This window comes from Mesoplodon bidens (genome assembly GCF_964165515.1).
Source record: "Mesoplodon bidens genome assembly, chromosome: 19".
Taxonomy (NCBI): domain Eukaryota; kingdom Metazoa; phylum Chordata; class Mammalia; order Artiodactyla; family Ziphiidae; genus Mesoplodon; species Mesoplodon bidens.
In genome coordinates, this window is record NC_138179.1 from 45174881 (window position 1) to 45193697 (window position 18817).

The 18817-nt window shown below is 45.7% G+C and overlaps 2 long non-coding RNA genes across 2 annotated transcripts; one reads left to right on the forward strand and one right to left on the reverse strand.

Annotated features, from left to right (window-relative positions):
- The first annotated feature begins 1228 nt into the window (after positions 1-1228).
- LOC308607902 lies at positions 1229-13594 on the forward strand. Its single transcript, XR_014014059.1, has 3 exons — positions 1229-1510; positions 10436-10734; positions 12349-13594. It is a non-coding gene; the product is annotated as an uncharacterized lncRNA (long non-coding RNA).
- Positions 10901-18046, reverse strand: LOC308607901. Its single transcript, XR_014014058.1, has 3 exons — positions 16911-18046; positions 14144-16671; positions 10901-12089 (listed from the first exon to the last, which is right to left on the reverse strand). It is a non-coding gene; the product is annotated as an uncharacterized lncRNA (long non-coding RNA).
- Between the last annotated feature and the right edge of the window lie 771 nt (positions 18047-18817).

The following is an 18817-nucleotide window of genomic DNA, read 5'->3' on the forward strand; positions in this document are numbered from 1 at the left end:
ATTTATTTATTTATTTATTTATTATTTTTGGCTGTGTTGGGTCTTCGTTGCTGTGCGCCAGCTTTCTCTAGTTGTGGCGAGCAGAGGATACTCTTCGTTGCGGTACGCAGGCCTCTCATCGTGGTGGCTTCTCGTTGCAGAGCACAGGCTCTAGGCGTGTGGGCTTCAGTAGTTGCAGCATGCGGGCTCAGTAGTTGTGGCTCATGGGCTCTAGAGTGCACGTTCAGTAGTTGTGGTGCACGGGCTTAGTTGCTCCGCGGCATGTGGGATCTTCCCGGACCAGGGATCAAACCCGCGTCCCCTGCATTGGCAGGAGGATTCTTAACCACTGCGCCACCAGGGAAGCCCTCCTGTTATGTTTAGACTCAGGAACCAGTGTCTCATCTCAGCCTCTGTGGTGCCTCCTGGTCAAACGTCCTTGTGTAATCCCCACCCCTCCAGGGTGCATGGACATTGTGACTGGGTTCTAACATGAAGACTGATTTATGAAAAGTCTGTGACTTCTACTCGATACCTCTCCCTTGCGTTCATTCTCTTTCTCTGTCTGTCAGTGCCTCTCTCTCTCTGTTTCTCTCTCTTTCTTATATGTGTGTATGTATGTATATATTGTTAGGGCCCAGAGCAGGTCACTTCTAAATATGTCTTAATGACATATTAATTCTTTTGAATTAATGTTACTTAAGAAAAGACCCATGCAAGAGAGACACTTTCCGTATTCTCTCTGTCTCCTGGAAAGCAGGAAATAAATCTCTTCTATGAAAGGTGCACCACCTGGGGGCTGAGGGCTGAGGGCTGCAGGCATGCTGCCTCCTGCAAATCGGTTCATTCTGGGAATCGTCTGTTGTGATTCCTGAGGTGTGAGGTAGCTTTGTGATGACAGAGGTCCTTGTTTTTCTTTGTGGATTGCCTTTTTGTGTTGTGTGTTAAAACTCAAAGCTCATGATCTACATGACCAAACCCAAGCTCCTATTGATTTTCTTCTGTTTTCTTCTATAATTTTGAATAGTTTTGCATTTGAAGTTTGTCTGTGAATAATTTTGAATGAATTTGGTGTAAGTTGTGAAGTTTGCGTCATTTCATGCCATATGGTGTCCAATGAATTGTTCCTTAACTATTTTTAGAAAAGTTTTAGGACACTGTCTCCATTTCAGTTTGAATTTCTGCAGTTTAGTGGGTTCAGCAGTTCTGCCAGCAGGGAGCGCTGTCTCCAGTGAACTGTGAGTCAGGTGCAGCCTGCACGTCCCGCCCTGACCACAGACGAGACTGAGCCCGCCTCTCTCACCCACGGCGCACGCGTGTTCCTCCGGTCTTGGCTCTGCGCGCCGCTGACAGGAGTTCGTCTCAGGCGCCGCCAGAGCTTGTGCTGGGATGGCCGGGTCAGCGTCTCTGCTGACAGGAGCTGAGTCTCCTTTAGACTCGCCGGGGCTTGGGCTTCAGGACAAGACGGGGCTGTGTCCATGCTGACAGGAGCTGGGTTTCCTGACGACCCAGGAGACGCCAAGAGGAAAAGGTGAGAAGTGAGGAGAAGCTTCCTTTGTGTGTGTGACTGACTGCTGAGGGAGGGGTGTCCGTCTTCATGCCACCCAGGAAGGGCTTGATGTGGAAAACTGCGTTTTTAGTCAGTTTGGGTTTTTTTTTTTTTTTTTTTTTTGGTACGCGGGCCTCTCACTGTTGCGGTCTCTCCCGCTGCGGAGCACAGGCTCCGGACGCGCAGGCTCAGCGGCCATGGCTCACGGGCCCAGCCGCTCCGCGGCATGTGGGGTCTTCCCGGACCGGGGCACGAACCCGCGTCCCCCGCATCGGCAGGCGGACTCTCAACCACTGCGCCACCAGGGAAGCCCCTTTAGTCAGTTTTGTGTGCAATGTAACCGGCATGAGTTATGTGGTGTCCATTTTTCCCAGCACTGCTTATTGTGGGGACTGTCGTTCCCTTGGTGTGTCCTTGGCCCATTTGTCGCAAAGTAACTGACCCCATCTGTGTGGCATTAATTCTGGGTTCTGTTCTGTTCCTCTGGGCCCTGCGCCTGTTTTTGTGCCAGTTCCACACTTTTTTGGCCACTGTAGCTTCACAATATAGTGTGAAGTCAGGGAGCAAGGTGCCTGCAGCCTGTTCTCCTTTCTCAGGGTCGCTTTGGCTATTTGGGGTCCTTTATGGTTCCACACAAATGATAGGATGATTTTTTTTTTTTTTTTTTTGCCGTACGCGGGCCTCTCGCTTTGCGGAGCACAGGCTCCGGACACGCAGGCTCAGCGGCCATGGCTCACGAGCCCAGCCGCTCCGCGGCATGTGGGATCTTCCCGGACCGGGGCACGAACCCGTGTCCCCTGCATTGGCAGGCGGACTCTCAACCACTGCGCCACCAGGGAAGCCCTGTTAGGATGATTTGTTTTATTTCTGTGAAAAATACCATTGGAAATTTGGTAGGGATGGCATTCACTGTGTACGTTGCTTTGGGCAGAATGGAAATTTTAACAATAATTCTTCCATTCCCTGAGAAGGGGCTATCTTTCCATTTATTTGTGTCTTTTTCAGTTTCTTCATCGATGTCTTAAAGTTTTCAGTGTGTAGGTCTTTCAAGTCCTTGGTTAAATTTATTCCTAGGTATTTTGTTCTTTTTGATGCAGTTGTAATAGGGTTGTTTTCCTTCTCTTTCTGATAGTTCATTACTAGTGTTTAGAAATGCAATTGATTTCTGTGTATTGGTTTTGTAACTTTACTGAATTCATGTATTAGTTCTAATAGTTTTTTTGGTGTGATGATGTAGAAAATTGGAACTTGAAAATCCCACTGTTTCTATCGCATCCAGATCATCCACAACACCAAAGACATAGTGGCTCCTAATCTAATCTTTCCACAGTGCCTGTAGATTCCATGTGGACTTTGGGTGAACTGGATCTGGGTAAGCCTTGGCTTCTATATGGAAGTTTGATGTTTTCTCTGCTTTTCTGGCATGGTAATGACAGGGCGTTTTGAAAAGTAACTTACTTCCCAGTTATTTCGAACGTACAAACAACTTTACATACATAAAAACAAGTCATATCTTGATCGAGTATATTCCTAAATATTAATGTTGACATTATTTAAAATGGAATTGTTTTCATAAATTGTTTTTCATCTTATTTATTGCTGGGGTACACATATAAGATAGATTTTCATGAATTGATAATTTGTCCTATAATTTTGCTGAATTAGTTGATAGCTCAAATAATTTTTTGTTGATATAGGAAGTTTTATATACAAGATGTGATCTGTGTTCTGTGAATAGACACAGCTTTAATTTTTCCATTCACACATGGATGCCTTTTATTTCTTACCTAGAGACTCAGGTTAGAACTTCCAGTACACTATTGAGTAACAGCAGTGAAGGCCAGCTTCCTAGCCTTGTTCCTGATTTCAGGAGTAAATCTTTCAGGCTTTAACATTGAGTATGATGTTTTCTGTGGCTTTGTGTACAACTCTTTTTGATACTGAACAAATTTCCTTTTATTACTACTTTTTAAAAAAATTTTTATTGGAGTATAGTTGATTTTCAATGTTGTGTTACTTTCTGCTGTACAGCAAAGTGAATCAGTTATACATATACATATATTCACTCTTTTTTAGATTCTTTTCACATGTAGGTCATTACTGAGTAGAGTTCCCTGTGCTCTACAGTAGGTCCTTATTAGTTATGTATTTTATATATAGTCGTGTGTATATGTCAATCCCAGTCTCCCAATTTATCCTTCCCCCTCTTTCCCCCCCTGGTAACCATAAGATTGTTTTCTATATACCAATACATCTGTGACTCTATTTCTGTTTTGTAAATAAGTTCATTTGTACCATTTTTTTGGATTCCACATATAAGCGATATCATACACTGTTTGCCCTTCTCTGACTTACTTCACTCAGTATGACAATCTCTTGGTCCATCCATGTGGCTGCAAATGGCATTATTTCATTCTCTTTTACAGGTGGGTAATATTCCATTGTTTTTATGTACACATCTTTATCTATTCCTCTGTCAATGGACATTTAGGTTGTTATTCCTACTTTTGAGTGTTTGTATCATGAAATAGCACTGGATTTTGATTATAGCTTTTTCTGCAATAATTGATAATGATCATGTGTTTTTACTTCACACCTTTATTGTGGTTTAAATACATTGCTTAGCTTTAATATGTTGAACAAGCTGAAATTTCTGGTGTAGAGACGCTTATGGCATCATCCGTTTAATATTCTTTTGCTTTCATGTTGCTCTTATTTTGTGGAGGATTCTTACATTCCTATTTATAAGTTATACTGATGTAGTTTTCTTTTTTATGATGTGTTTGTATGATTTGATTAGATTTGGCTTGGTGTTAGTGGTTTGGAGGGTTAGTGTTAGGGCTGAGACTTGCGGGGGCTGGGGCTGGGTTATGGTTTATGGTTATGACATATGTACGGTTAATGAATACATTTTACAGTTTATGGATTTGGTCACGGTTGTAGTTTTCTTTATTGGTTAAGGTTTATGGTTTTGGTCTCATTGTGTTAGGGTATGGGTTAGGATTGGGATACAGGTAGGATATGGGTATGAGTATGGGTTAGGTTTAGGGTATGGGCTAGGGTTAAGGTTAGGTCAGGGTTTAGGGTCAGGGTCCGAGTTTAGGATTAGGATCAGTGTCAGGGTGAGGATCAAGGTTGAGCTAGGCCATTGTTTTTCTGCTCCTCCAGCCCTGGGCCCTGATAGATGAATGTAATGTCTGCTCTGGTCACTCAGCTGATTCAAACTGAACTCAACCTCAGTCAAGGGTACCTAGGGTCTCAGAGGTCATGCAGGGTTTTCCTCTACCCTCCCACCTGGGAAGGGATGCTGGCCCCACTCTGTCTGAGCAGCCACAGTCCAGCGCAGCTCTGACATGCAAGGTACTCTGTAGACATGTGTGGATTTATACAGGACTGGGTGCATCAAGCTGCCAGCCCATCGGTGCTACCTTGTTGAGGGCTGGTGGGGCCCTCCTGGGACTGGATGGATCCTCTGTTCCATCTGCATGGGTGTAAAAACAGTCAAGTCTCAGAACAGCCTTGGCCTCTGAGCATCCAGGCAGGCATCCGTGGTCCTCCAGCTCAGGTCAGCCTTTGCCCCTCAAGCCCCTGTGGCCAATTACTGAGCCGATTGTGCTGCTGGGTAATTGAACAGCTACCTGGGTATCCTAGACAGTTCCTTGGGATGTTTCAGTTCCCAATATCCATGTGGTTGAAACAAATGCCTCCTCCCTCATTGCCTCTTAGCCTGCCAAGAGAGGTAATAACCCTCCAAACATTGAGTGTGGCCCTGGTCATGACAACCATACACAGACTGTGGCCCTGCAATCCTTCAACCTTCTGGTTGTAACAAAGATTGACATTCATATCCATTGAGAATCAAAGGTATTGAAGCACCACCTAGAGGGGCAGGATAGGGAGGGTTGGAAGGAGATGCAAGAGGGAGGAGATATGGGGATATATGTATATGTATAGCTGATTCACTTTGTTATACAGCAGAAACTAACACACCATTGTAAAGCAATTATACTCCAATAAAGGTGTTAAAAAAAAAAAGGTATTGAAGCATCTGGGACTCCTAACAGACAGTTTCACATTGAGGCCATATTGTTGGGGAGATATGTGCATCCCTGTCCCATACCCTGTGGTCTCTGGAAAGCCACCAACTGTGTTATCATGGTATAAAATAATCCTTGAGACTCCCACTGTTTCATTGAGTAATAATTTCTCTACTTTTTGTATAGAGAAGAGACTGGAAAATGAGCAAATTTGTTCTTCATGGGTGGGTGATTAATGCGAACATGGGGCATGATGCCTGGGCTCCCACCTCCCAGGGACAGGAATGAGATCTCTTGCCTTCCGAGGACACACAGGCTATTCTTGACCAATCTCTGAGATGTGTGGACCTGATGCCCAAGGCAGGAGCCCTGAGTTTCCCACCAACAACAAAGTTGCTTTTCAGCAAGTGGAAGAGCTTCTTGCCATCCTCGGAGGACAGCAAGAGCACTGGAAGGGTGGCCACAGCCCCTGACCCTAAGTGAACTGTTTCCCTCCTGGGCTTCAGATTCTGTGCTGTGCAGTGGGCTGTCAGTGATGTGGAATCTGCTGCTTCCCCCAACCCAGCATCTATTCTCAGTCAGCATCTCAGCTTTTGGGAATTACATCCTACCTGCTTCCAGTCCACACTTTTGCAGAGGGTTGATCCCATGTTCCACTCACCTCAAAAATGGGCATATGATCCATGTCTAGCCAGTCCCATGTTCCATCCTCTTGTTCAAGGATGAGAATGTGACCCAAGCTGAGCAAAGGTCTTTAAAGCTGTGACTTTTCTTTTTTTTTTTTTACATCTTTATTGGAGTATAATTGCTTTACAATGGTGTGTTAGTTTCTGCTTTATAACAAAGTGAATCAGTTATACATATACATATGTTCCCATATCTCTTCCCTCTTGCGTCTCCCTCCCTCCCACCCCTCCAGGCGGTCACAAAGCACCGAGCTGATCTCCCTGTGCTATGCAGCTGCTTCCCACTAGCTATCTACCTTACGTTTTAAAGCTGTGACTTTTCATGGAACCTAAAGAAGGAGAGACCCTTCCCAGTAGAATGGACATGAGTGGATGTCAGCCTGGAGTTGCTGGAGGCCCCTGATACAGAAAGAGAGACTGTACCTGTGGATGGGGCCACCACAAAGTCACTTAGTAGGACAAAGGGACCAGGTCACACTATGAGTGTGTGAGCCCGTGTCCCACCAGGCCCAAAACCACTGTTATAACTGCTTCTTGCAAGTAGAAATAAATATTTCTATCATTAAGAAATTTATTAATTTATTTTTACATCAGTAATTGTGTCCAGTCCCTTGGAATCAAAAAAGTCCTAGCTTACACATCAGAATCAGTAATCCCCGAGACTCCCTCTCGCAGGGTGTTCTCATTCAGGGCGTCATGGTGGGTGGAGGTGAAGACACTGGGTGGGGTCAGATCTTAGGGGAGCTGCTGGACATCTCTGTTCCTGTTCCTTCCCTGTCCAGGAGAGGGAAACCCCAGCATAATGAGAGGAGAACCAGCAGGGGAAAGAGGTCCCTAGGTGGCTAATTGGTATGTTTGTATTTTCCTAATTTTAGAATCATTTTGTTAATGTGTTTTTATTACAAAATCACCCATTTCCTCTACATTTCCAGTTTGATACAATAGGTTTTTTATTTGATTTTTAATTTTCCCTCCCTTTTAGCTTCCTACAGACCTGTCACAGTTAATGAACACATATTAATACCTTTTTATTAACTGAAGTCCATATTTTATTCTGGTTCCCCTTGTTCTACCTTTTTCTGTTCCAGATCCCATCCAGGGCACCACATAACATATAGTCATCATGTCTGTTCAGGCTCTTCTGGGTTTTGACAGTTTCTCAGACTATCCTTGTTTCTATGACCTCGACAGGGTTGAGGGGGACTAGTCAGGTATTTTGCAGACTGTTCCGCATTGGGATTTACTTGGTGTTTTTCTCATGATTAGACTGGGTTTATGGGTTTTGAGGAAGTTAGGTCAGAGAGGTCAAGTGCATTCTCATCATTTTATGTCAAGGGAGCAGGATCTCAAGGCAACTTATCACCGCTCATGTTAACTTTGGTCATATGGCTGAGGTCGTGTTTGTCAATTTTCCCTGTGAAGTTATTTTTCCCGTGTCCATACTGTATGTCTCATTTAGGAAGCACCCACACTTCAGAAGAGGGTTGGGTTACCTCCTTGATGGATGGCTGTGTGTCTTTATCAGTTATTTGGAATTCTTCTGCATAGGACATTTCTGTTCAACCCAATTCATAAAAATGTTTGTAATCACTTATTTTACTAGTGTGGGCACCTGAATAGTTATTTTATACTTGTGGTTATAATTCAGCACTACAGTATTTGGGTGCTTAATTCATTCTTGCTTTGGATATTGAGAGCTTTTTTCGTTGTCTTGTGGAATTATGTCAAATGAAAACATCTTGTGGGGTTTTTTATTTCTTGGTACTTCTTTACTTTCTGATAATTCAAGATTATCCTGGCTCATATATTTACTCTCTCAGTCCTAGTAGCAGCCATTTCTTCAAAGAGCCCTGATTCCTTTTATTAGAGGATGGTATTAAAAAACTTACCTTTGGGGACTTCCCTGGTGGTCCAGTGGGTAAGACTCTGCACTCCCAATGCAGGGGACCCAGGTTCGATCCCTGGTCAGGGAACTAGATCCCACATGCATGCCACAACTAAGAAGTCCTCAACCCCACGTGCCGCGACTAAGACCCAGCACAGCCAAAATAAATAAGAAAATATTTAACAACAACAAAAAAAGATCTCCCATTAAAAAAAAAACAACAACAACTTACATTTGGAAGCCAAATGTACCCAGCTGACAATGCACTGAAATATGTATTCCAACTTAAGCGTATACACCTAATTATAAACATTTTTTAAAATTTTATTTTTGGCTGCGTTGGGTCTTCATTGCTGCACACGGGCTTTCTCTAGTTGAGGCGAGCGGGGGCTACTCTTCATTGCGGTGCACAGGCTTCTCATTGTGGTGGCTTCTCTTGTTGCAGAGCATGAGCTCTAGAGCACGCGGGCTTCAGTAGTTGCGACATGCGGGCTCAGTAGTTGTGGCTCACGGGCTCTAGAGCGCAGACTCAGTAGTTGTGGCGCATGGGCTTAGCTGCTCCACAGCATGTGGGATCTTCCTGGACCAGGGCTCAAACCTGTGTCCCCTGCATTGGCAGGCAGATTCTTAACCACTGCGCCACCAGGGAAGTCCTATAAGCATTTCTATGTGGAACTGTTTGTATCCATGTTAAGCTAAAGATGAGTTTACATAAATGCCACCAACCTGATCCATTATTACATGGATATTGTAACCTTCTCCCTTTGCTTATCTGTAACTTCCTACTCCAATGGTGAGAAAGCTGGCTTCCACCATCTGTCATTTTTTGAATTCATTGCTTGCTCCATTCCAGATTACAAATACAGTGGTTTCAGCATTCTTAGCTCCTACCCCCAGGGAAAGAACTTTATAAAATAGAGTCGAGGGACTTCCCTGGACTAATTTTCCCTTTCTTTTTTCTTCATTGAGATCCCCCATGTAATAATGAAAATGAAAGGCAGATGAACTGGAGAAAAACATTCAGAAGTTTAATAACGTGTGTACCTCCTATATGCAAGAGAGATAGATATTCAGGAAAACTGAGTAACGCCCTGAAATGGCCCAAGCCATCACCTTAAATACCATCTTCATCTAAAGACAAAAAAAGGAAGGAAGGGTATGGTTGTTGTGCAGATTTAAGTCTTACCTTCTCCATTGATAAGAGTTTCTTGAGATTTATTCATCCTTCCATTCTTGGTATGGAGAGAGACCTTTCAAATGGAGACTTCCCTTATAAATGTCAACTTCCTTCACAAAAGGGCAATCTTGACTTGATTTTCACAGATTCTTATGTGTTTTCTTTTTTTTAAAAAAAAGAAATCAGCTCAAAGTAATCCTTATGCCAACAGGCATATTTGGGGGTGGCATATTCTGCTCCCCTTGAAATGAATGTACCCCAATTTGCTTATGCATTCTTCTACTGAAGGACATCCTGGTTTCTTTAAGTTTATAGCCATTATGAATAGAGTTGCTGTGCTTAATTACATCCTTGTTTGCATTTGGACATAGTTCTTAAAAGCAGTTGTCTAAATACTGGACGCACGATGTTGGATCCTCAGGTGAGCCTTATTTAGCTTTGGAAAAAACTTCTAAAATGTCTTTTAAAGTAGCTATATATGCATTTCACCAGCAGTGAAGGAGAGCTCTTGTTTTTCCTCACCCTCCATCAATCAGTAATAGGTTTTTTTTTGAGTTTATTAGTTCTAATAGGTGTGCAGTGCTATCTCATTGTTTTAATTTGCAATTCCCTAATGGTATATGATGTTATTTACTATCTGTATATCTTCTTTGGCCAGGTGTCTGTTCCGGTCTTTACCCATTTTTAATGGGGTTTTTTCTAGAGTTCTTGGTGTAATTTGAATACATATCTTTTATCAGTTATGTATTTTGAAAATATTTTTCTTTCAGTGTGTAGCTTGTCTTTTGGTTTTCTGAATAAGATATTTCATAGAGTTTAAAGTTTAAAATTCTTTAAATCCATGTTCAAAATTTTATTTCTTAGGCTTTTGAGACTTTGTGTTAAAATTCATCACCAAACCCAAGGTTATGTAGATTTCCTTCTATGTTTTCACCTATAATTTTTATAGTTTTACATTTTAAATTTGTCTATGGACAATTTTGAGTGAATTTTGGTGTAAGTTGTAAAGTTTGTGTCTACAGTCTTTTGATTGCATATGGTTTCCGATTTATTATTCTATAACTATTTTTGGAGAAGTCATGGGATATTTGGCTCCATCTCGGTTTGAATTTCCAAATTTAGTGGTTCTGCAGGCTCGCCAGTTGTGAGCATGGGCTCCAGGGAACTGAGAGGTTGAGGTCTGCACTTCCCAGCTGGCCAGCAGGCGGCACCAAGTCCACCTCTATGATACTTGAGGTGCATGTGTGTTCCACTGGTGAACTTGGCTCATGAAGGAACTTGGCTACTTGTGCCACTGATAGAAGCTCGGTCTCTTCAGGATCCACCATGGTTTCAGCTTTGGAACAACACTTGGCTGAGTCCATGCAGACAAACCCAGTGTCTTCAGGAACCAGCAGGAGGTGCCACCTTGGGAGTAAAAGGTGAGGAAAAATGGGAGAAGCTTGCTGTGTGTGCCTTACAGCTAAGGGTGGGGGCGGGGTGTGTGTGTCCATTTTCAGAGGACCCAGCAGAGGAAGGACTTGATGTGGAAAATTGTGGATTTCAGTTAGTTTTGTATATGGTGTTGATGGTGTCCAGTTTTCTTGGCAACATTTATTGAGGGGACTGTCTTTTCCCCATTTTGTGTTCTTAACTCCTTTGTCGTGAATTTACAGACAACATACAAATGGGTTTCTTTCTGTGCTCTCTATTCTGTTCCTCTGGCCCATGTGTTTGTTTTTGTGCCAATACCATACTGTTTTGGTTACTGTAGCTTCATTATGTAGTGTGAAGTCAGGGAGGGAGATGATTCCAGCAGTGCTTATCTTTCTCAGGATGGCTTAGGCTATTCAGAGTTCTTTGTTGTTCCATACAAGTGGTAGCATTGTTTGTTCTGTTTCCATGAAAGATACCATTTGAATATTGGAGGGATTGCATTGAACATGTACACTGCTTCTGTTGCTGAATTAAGTTGTATGGACCCCTCCTTGGAGGTCCATACGACTTGATTCTGTAACAAATTTTAGTGAGCCAGCCAGAGGGTGGCCTTGGATCTGCCATTCTATCCAGTAATTCAGCCAGGACTTGCTTGCTGACCTAGGATTGACAAAGCTAGCTAAATAACTGGGTAGTTTGCCCCAATCCTTGACCTCTGGGCCAGTGAGGGCTACTGAATCGAGTCTGAGATCAAAAAGCAGCCAAGGGTTAGGTAGAGTGCTCCCTAGGTAAAGACCGGTTCCCCACCCTTGCGTATCTATAGCAAGGATGCTTGCTACACATTGGGGTGGTATCCAGGGGACGGCTAGCACAGGGGGCCCTGACCCTACTTCAGCCAATAAAGCCAAGGTTGGTTGTAGGGGTTGGCTGGTTGAAGGAAAGGATCCTGGCCTGGCTAGAAGCAGACCCCTGTCTAGAGGACTGGACTGGGAAACTGGTTATCTAAATACAGCCGATCCTCTAGTAGTGGGTGAGATTGGATAATAGGCTGTCTAGTTGGACTGGTTCCCAGCAAGGGGACTGGACTGGACGAGAAGCCCTCTGGAGGCCACCACATGGTAAGAACATCGCTTTGTTTTCTGTGTGTATCGTAAGTCCTAGTCTCTGTTCCTTATACAATTGAAGCTTCAGTCTCTGTTCTGTGTGGTCTTATCTGTCCTAATGTCTTGGAAATCCTTAATGCAACTATGGGCACGGATCGAGCACATAAAAGCCACTAGGGCACTCACCACTGGAACACTCCTGTGAAAGGATAAGTCAGTCACAGACCAGGGTAGATGAGCACTAGGCACCCTGCTGACTGGAAACAAATGTCCGTGTAAGTAGGCACACTGTAAAACGCTCAAGCCACCCAGTCCCTGCTGTGTTCCCTATATCCTTTAGGATATAGTCAAAAATCCAAGAGCACGTCTTTTGTGTTGGTCTGTCTTACCCCAATTTGCCATCCCAGGGCAGGGTACCCGTCTCTGTCGGGTAGATCTCTCCCCACTACTGTCCATCACAGATCTCTTGGAATCCCTCCTCAGACGTGAACCCTTTAAAAATCTTATTTTTGTCAGGTTTCAGGAAAATCGCTTTGCCTGGCTGGGGAAAGAAGAAGACCCCCAAATCGTCCGAAGTCCTTGGGTCCTTGTAGCTGGTTGTATAGAGAACTGGACACATGCCAAATGGGCATTTGGCCTCCCTGCTCAATCACCTGTAACCAAGCAGGGACAAGCCCTCTTTGAACAGTCTCCTTGAATGCTGGAGAGGCTCTCTGGGTAATTTATTTGGCTAGAGAACCCTTATTTCACACTCCACCTTCACCCTATCTCCAGGGACTGCTTGCTGAAAGCACCCACCTACATCAGGTATCTCCTACAGCCCCACAGTGGGTCTGGGAATGTCTAATTGCTGACTTAAGAGGGGATCTGGGACTTCCCTGGTGGCGCAGTGGTTAAGAATCTGCCTGCCAGTGCAGGGGACACGGGTTCGAGCCCTGGTCTAGGAAGATCCCATATTCCGCGGAGCAACTAAGCCCGTGCGCCAGAACTACTGAGCCTGCGCTCTAGAGCCCATGAGCCACAACTACTGAAGCCCGTGCACCTAGAGCCCGTGCTCCACAACAAGAGAAGCCACCACAATGAGAAGCTCGTGCACCGTAACGAAGCCCCCACTCGCCACAACTAGAGAAAGCCCGCGGGCAGCAACAAAGACTGAACACAGCCAAAAAAAAAAAAAGAGAGAGGGAGGGGGGACCTTATAATTAAGGCCCTCTTAGATAGCATCTCCCCTCCCATCCCTGACAAAGATTGGTTCACGTTTCAGTTAGAGCACCTAGATCACCTGGTGTAGGCTAGATCTTGTGGGATCTGCATCACCACCAACCCTAGAAGGAGGCCACTGGGAAGTTGGAAACAGACTAGAAATAAGGACTCCTCAGTAGGGGTAACCAAGCCTCTATCCCAGCGAAATCGCCACTAGGGTGCATCTTCCATCACTAGAAATTACTGCCCACTAACAAACAGCTTCTTTTCTTTTGCAGCATCACATGGCCCTAGTATAAACTGGTGGATGGAGAAAGTTGGCCAACTAATGGCTTTCTAAATTATAATACCATTTTTCAATTGGACCTCTGTTGCCAGCATTTGAAAAATATGGGACGAGATCCCCTATGTCCAATTTTTCATGGTGCTTTGCAAAAACAAGGGCCTCCGTGAGAAATGCAAGGTTATCTCTAATCCCTCTCTCTCTCCTGGTACTGGAATCTCAGCCTGAAGATTCTCTTTTTTTTTTTTTTTTGCGGTCCGCGGGCCTCTCACTGTTGTGGCCTCTCCTGTTGCGGAGCACAGGCTCAGTGGCCATGGCTCACGGGCCCAGCCGCTCCGCGGCATGTGGGATCTTCCCGGACCGGGGCACGAACCCACGTGCCCTGCATCGGCAGGCGGACTCTCAACCACTGCGCCACCAGGGAAGCCCCTGAAGATTCTCTTGACTTCCTCTCTCTGCCAAGCGTAGCTTCTCCCCCTTCTGACAGTTCACCCGAGACTCCTGAGTCATCTACCCCTACCTGACCTGGTTCCCTGACACCTTCTACTCCCTCAAATTCACAGCCACCCTACCTGGTGCCCTTGCCACCTCCCCGACTCTCCCACCTCCATCTCTCGGCATGCCTCCCTTGGGGACTAGTCCAGTTCACACCCGTAGCGGCATTCAGTACCAGCCCTCTGGAAGCAATAGGCTATTCCCCCTTTCGGAGGTCCTTAATGGAGAGGGCAGACTGACCACTGTGCATGTACCCTTATCTTCCTCAGATCTATGTAACTGGAAGGATCGATCCAAGGGTTTGAAAGAAGATACCAAGGGGGTCCTTACTTTAGTCTGGGGAATATTCCACACTCCTTTCCCCACTTGGGTGGATGTCCAAACCCTCCTGAACATCGTATTCTCTGTGGAAGAAAAGACACTGATTATAACTAATGCAACTGAGGAAGCTGATAAGACCAAGCAAAATAATGCAGACAAGCTCTATACCAGCCTTGAATCCAGGCCATTCCCTATATGGACCCTGGGTGGGACCATTAAGAGGAAAATAGTCAGCAGCACCTCACACATTTCAGGGATTTGATTTTTAAGGGCATTCAGCTGGCTGGGAAGAAACCCATAAATGGGAGTAGGGTTCAGGGAGTCATCCAGAGACTGAAGGAAAACCCCGTGGCTTTCCTGGAATACCTAAGGGAGTGCCTTTGTGGGTACACGAAGGTGAACCTGGAGTCAGTGGAAGGGTAGGCCATTCTTAAGTCCCATTTCACTTCCCAGAGCGCCCCAAACATTAGAAAATTACAGAAGTTAGAGATAGGGCGCACTACGCCTTCTTCCTGGGGTGGAGTCAGCATTTCGGGTGTTCAACAACCAGGATCTGGAGGCAGATGCCAAGGAAGATAGACCAGTGGAACCAACTGCCAGTATTCTGGCTTCAGCAATTCAGGGTCAGTCAACCTCCCAGTGATGATGGGGCCTCCCCCAAAGGGACCCTGTGACATCAATGAGTCACCCCAGGTTTTGAAGACCACACCCACAGTGGAGAGAAGGGCTCAAAGCCAGTCCGTGTGCATACTGCAGGGAGGAGGGCCATGGGGAGGGGGATGCCCCACACATCTCAGAAGGAAGCTAAAGGGACCACCGTGTCCAGGCGCACCCTTGCTGGTCGCACACATGAAAGAAGAAGAGGACTGAAGGGGCCCAGGGGCTCCTTGGAGAAGCCTTGGCTGACCCTGACTGTGGGGGTAAAACACACTTTCTAGTTCACTTTCTAGTCGACACAGGGGCCATCTACTCAGTCTTGAACACCCGACAAGGCAGAATGACCAAGGATAAATATAAGATAATGGGAGTGGAAGGGAAGCCACAGGAACATAATTTTATAGAGCCCCTTGAGTGCGATCTGAAAGGGAGAATGGTATCTCACTCTTCTATGTACCAGAATGCCCAATTCCCCTAATAGGAAAAGACTTACTATACAAATTGGGAGCTACAATTTATCTCTGAGACAAAAACCTTACCACTGAAAAGCCCAGAATACCCAAGGTGGATGATTAACAGTCATGGGCAGCTGTTCCTCTCATCAGCCACTGCACTGCAGGCCATCCTGGAAGCTCACCAGAGGACACATTATGGGCAGAAGGCCCTATATCAGTGGTTCATCAGGGACTTCCCTGGTGGTTCACTGGCTAAGACTGTGCTCCCAGTGCAGGGGGCCTGGGTTCGATCCCCGTCAGGGAACTAGATCCCACATGCTGCAACTAAGAGTTTGCATGCCGCAACTAAAGATCTTGCACGTTGCAACAAAGATTCCACGTGCCGCAACTAAGACCCAGCACAGCCAAATAAATTTTTTTTTTAATGGCTCATCAAATCCATGACTGCCCCCAATTTCTGTAGTCTCCTTAAACAGGTGGTTGAAGCTTGCCCTATCTGCCTCCAGAATAAGCCCAACACAAACCCCCCAACCAGGGTCAAGGGAGTGACCCCCACCAAGCATAGAGGCACATATCCAGGTCAAGACTGGCAACCTGATTTTAAAGTAATGCCCTGGACACAAGGAAATTTTAGATACTTGCTGGTTTTGACTGACACCTTCTCCGGCTGGATGGAAGCATTCCCCACTTGAACCGAGATTGCCTGGGAGGTCTCTAAGGCCCTGTTCAAGGAAATAATCCCTCAGTTTGGGCTCCCTAAGTCCATCCAGAATGACAGTGGGCCTGCCTTTGTTTCCCAAATTACTAAGGGAGTCGCTAGAGCTCTAGGAATTAAATGTGGTTTACACTCCACTTGGAGATGACAATCCTCAAGAAAAGCAGAATAGGGCTTCCCTGGTGGCGCAGTGGCTGAGAGTCTGCCTGCTAATGCAGGGGACGCGGGTTCGAGCCCTGGTCTAGGAGGGTCCCACATGCTGCAGAGCGGCTGGGCCTGTGGGCCACAGCTACTGAGCCTGCACGTCTGGAGCCTGTGCTCTGCAACGGGAGAGGCCGCGATAGCGAGAGGCCCGCGCACCGCGATGAAGAGTGGCCCCCGCTTCCCGCAACTTGGGAAGGCCCTCGCGCAGAGACAAAGACCCAACACAGCAAAAATAAATAAATTAATAAACTCCTACCCCCAACATCTTAAAAAAAAAAAGAAAAGAAAAGCAGAATAAATCAAACCCTCAAAAGAAACTTAGCCAAACCATGTCAAAACAGTCATCAACCCTGGATCTCCCTTCTCCCCATAGCACTTTTGAGACTGTGAATAGCCCCTAAAGGAAAGTTCAGGTTAAGTCCATATGAGCCCATGTACAGGAGGCCCATTCCTGAAGGACCCGGCTCCAAGACCAATCTTAAGGATATGGACTGGCAGAAATATACCTTACAGGGCCTCCCTGGTGGCGCAGTGGTTGAGAGTCCGCCTGCCGATGCAGGGGATACGGGTTCGTGCCCCGGTCTGGGAGGATCCCATATGCCGCGGAGCGGCTGGGCCCGTGAGCTATGGCCGCTGGGCCTGCGCATCCGGAGCCTGTGCTCCGCAACGGGAGAGGCCACAAGAGTGAGAGGCCCGCATACCGCAGAAAGAAAAAAAAAAAAAAAAAAAAAAAAAAGAAATATACCTTACAGACAGTACGTACTGACATATCTGGGGCCCAATTCAGCCTGCACCCAACTTGCAAGTGGTTCCAGCAAACACACAGGTGTGCTCACAGGCATGCACAGCACACTAACATATGCACGTGCACAGCACAGATATACACACACACTAGCATATGAACACATGCATATGCATGCATAGCACATGCACACACTAATGTGTACATGTGCAAATACACACGCACCTACACGCACAGCAAATGTATACACACAGGCACATGCACACGCACAGCACACACACACGGAATAAAGTGAATACTGTAAAGCGTTAATTCCTGAACACAAGTGGAGCTCATATATATTCTTCCCTTTTTCTTAGCTTTGATGTTTTTCAAAATAAAAAGTTTAAGAAAAAAGTTAATGGTAAATGATTTTTGATTCATAGGACTTTCTCAAGTTATTCCACAAATATTATAAGACGTGAGAAATTAATGTAGGTATTACATGTGTCCTTTGAGGGATGAATGGAGAAGCAAAACACGGTCCATCCATTCCATGGAATGTTATTCAGCCTAAAAAGCTTGAAGGCAATTCTGACAGGCTGCAGCATGGATGAACCTGGACAGCATTATTCTCAGTGACATAAGCCAGACACAAAAGAACAAATAATGTTTGATCCACTCACACAAGGCCCCTAGAGCAGTCAGATCCATAGAGACAGAAAGTAGGATGGTGGGTGCCAGGGGCTGAGGGAGGGGGAATGGGGAGTCAGTGTTTAACGGGGACAGTTTCAGTTTTGCAAGATGAAAAAGTTCTGGAGGTAGATGGCAGTCGTGGTTGCACAGCAGTGTGAATTACTTCATGTCCCTGAAATGTGCATTTAAAAATGGTTAAGATGGTAAATTTTATGTTATGTGCACTTGACCACAATTTTTAAAACTTAAAAAAAAAAAACAGTAAATAGTCCATGAATGCAACAAGATGCACACTTTACTAATAACCCAGGGAATTAAGACCATAAGAAAAAATTATGCCTAGACCTACCAGACTGGCAGACATTAAAAACACGGTATCAAATATCAGCGGGATGTGGAGCAATGGAAAGCCTGGTACATGGTGGGCATGCAACCACTTCTGAAACAATCTGGCCTCAGCGAAGTCCCTACACACAGACCCACACTGCTGCTCCCAGTTCAACACAAACCCATGAGCACTGCACCAGGACACACAGTCATGGACTCTGCAGCCACAGGAGCCAAACCCAAAACCAACCTGAAGAACGTCACAAGCAGAGGTAGAAATGAACTACGCACACTCCTACGAAGCATGCTCGTGTTCACCACAGTTTTCCAGCTGCCTTCCCGTAACTTACTCCCCTCAAAAGAAACCCAAAACCCTCTGCTTTGTACAGCCCCAGATGGGTGACAAGCCGGAGTTCTATTCACTCTTGGGGTGACCATCAGTGGGTGCCCCCCTGCATATGTGCGACATCATGAATGCGTCTGTGAACTAACATGATCCTAATGAACTTGTGTGTGCCTTTCTCTTGTTGATCTGTCCTTGGCCCGTCTTGTGCATGGGGCCCCCGCCAGAGAACCCAAGATGGGCAGAGAACAAGATGTTCTCTCCTCCTCTGCAGCGAGACCCTCCCACGATATGTGGTCACCCCAGAAACCTGGTCAGCCCAGGTACCTGGTCATCCTGGATATCTGATTGGTTGCTCATCCTCCACCACCCCCCCAGGTGATGTCTGATTGCAAGGATCCCGGTAGATCAGTTTAGCCAGGATCCCCACTGACCCCCAATGTATAATCTTAGCAAGAGTCCATCTCTGCCTCCTCATTCTGCTCATTGGCTGTAAACCCCTTGCCCACACTGAATTCAGAATGGAGCCTGGTTCTATACAGAGGCTTCTTTTCCCCCATTGCAG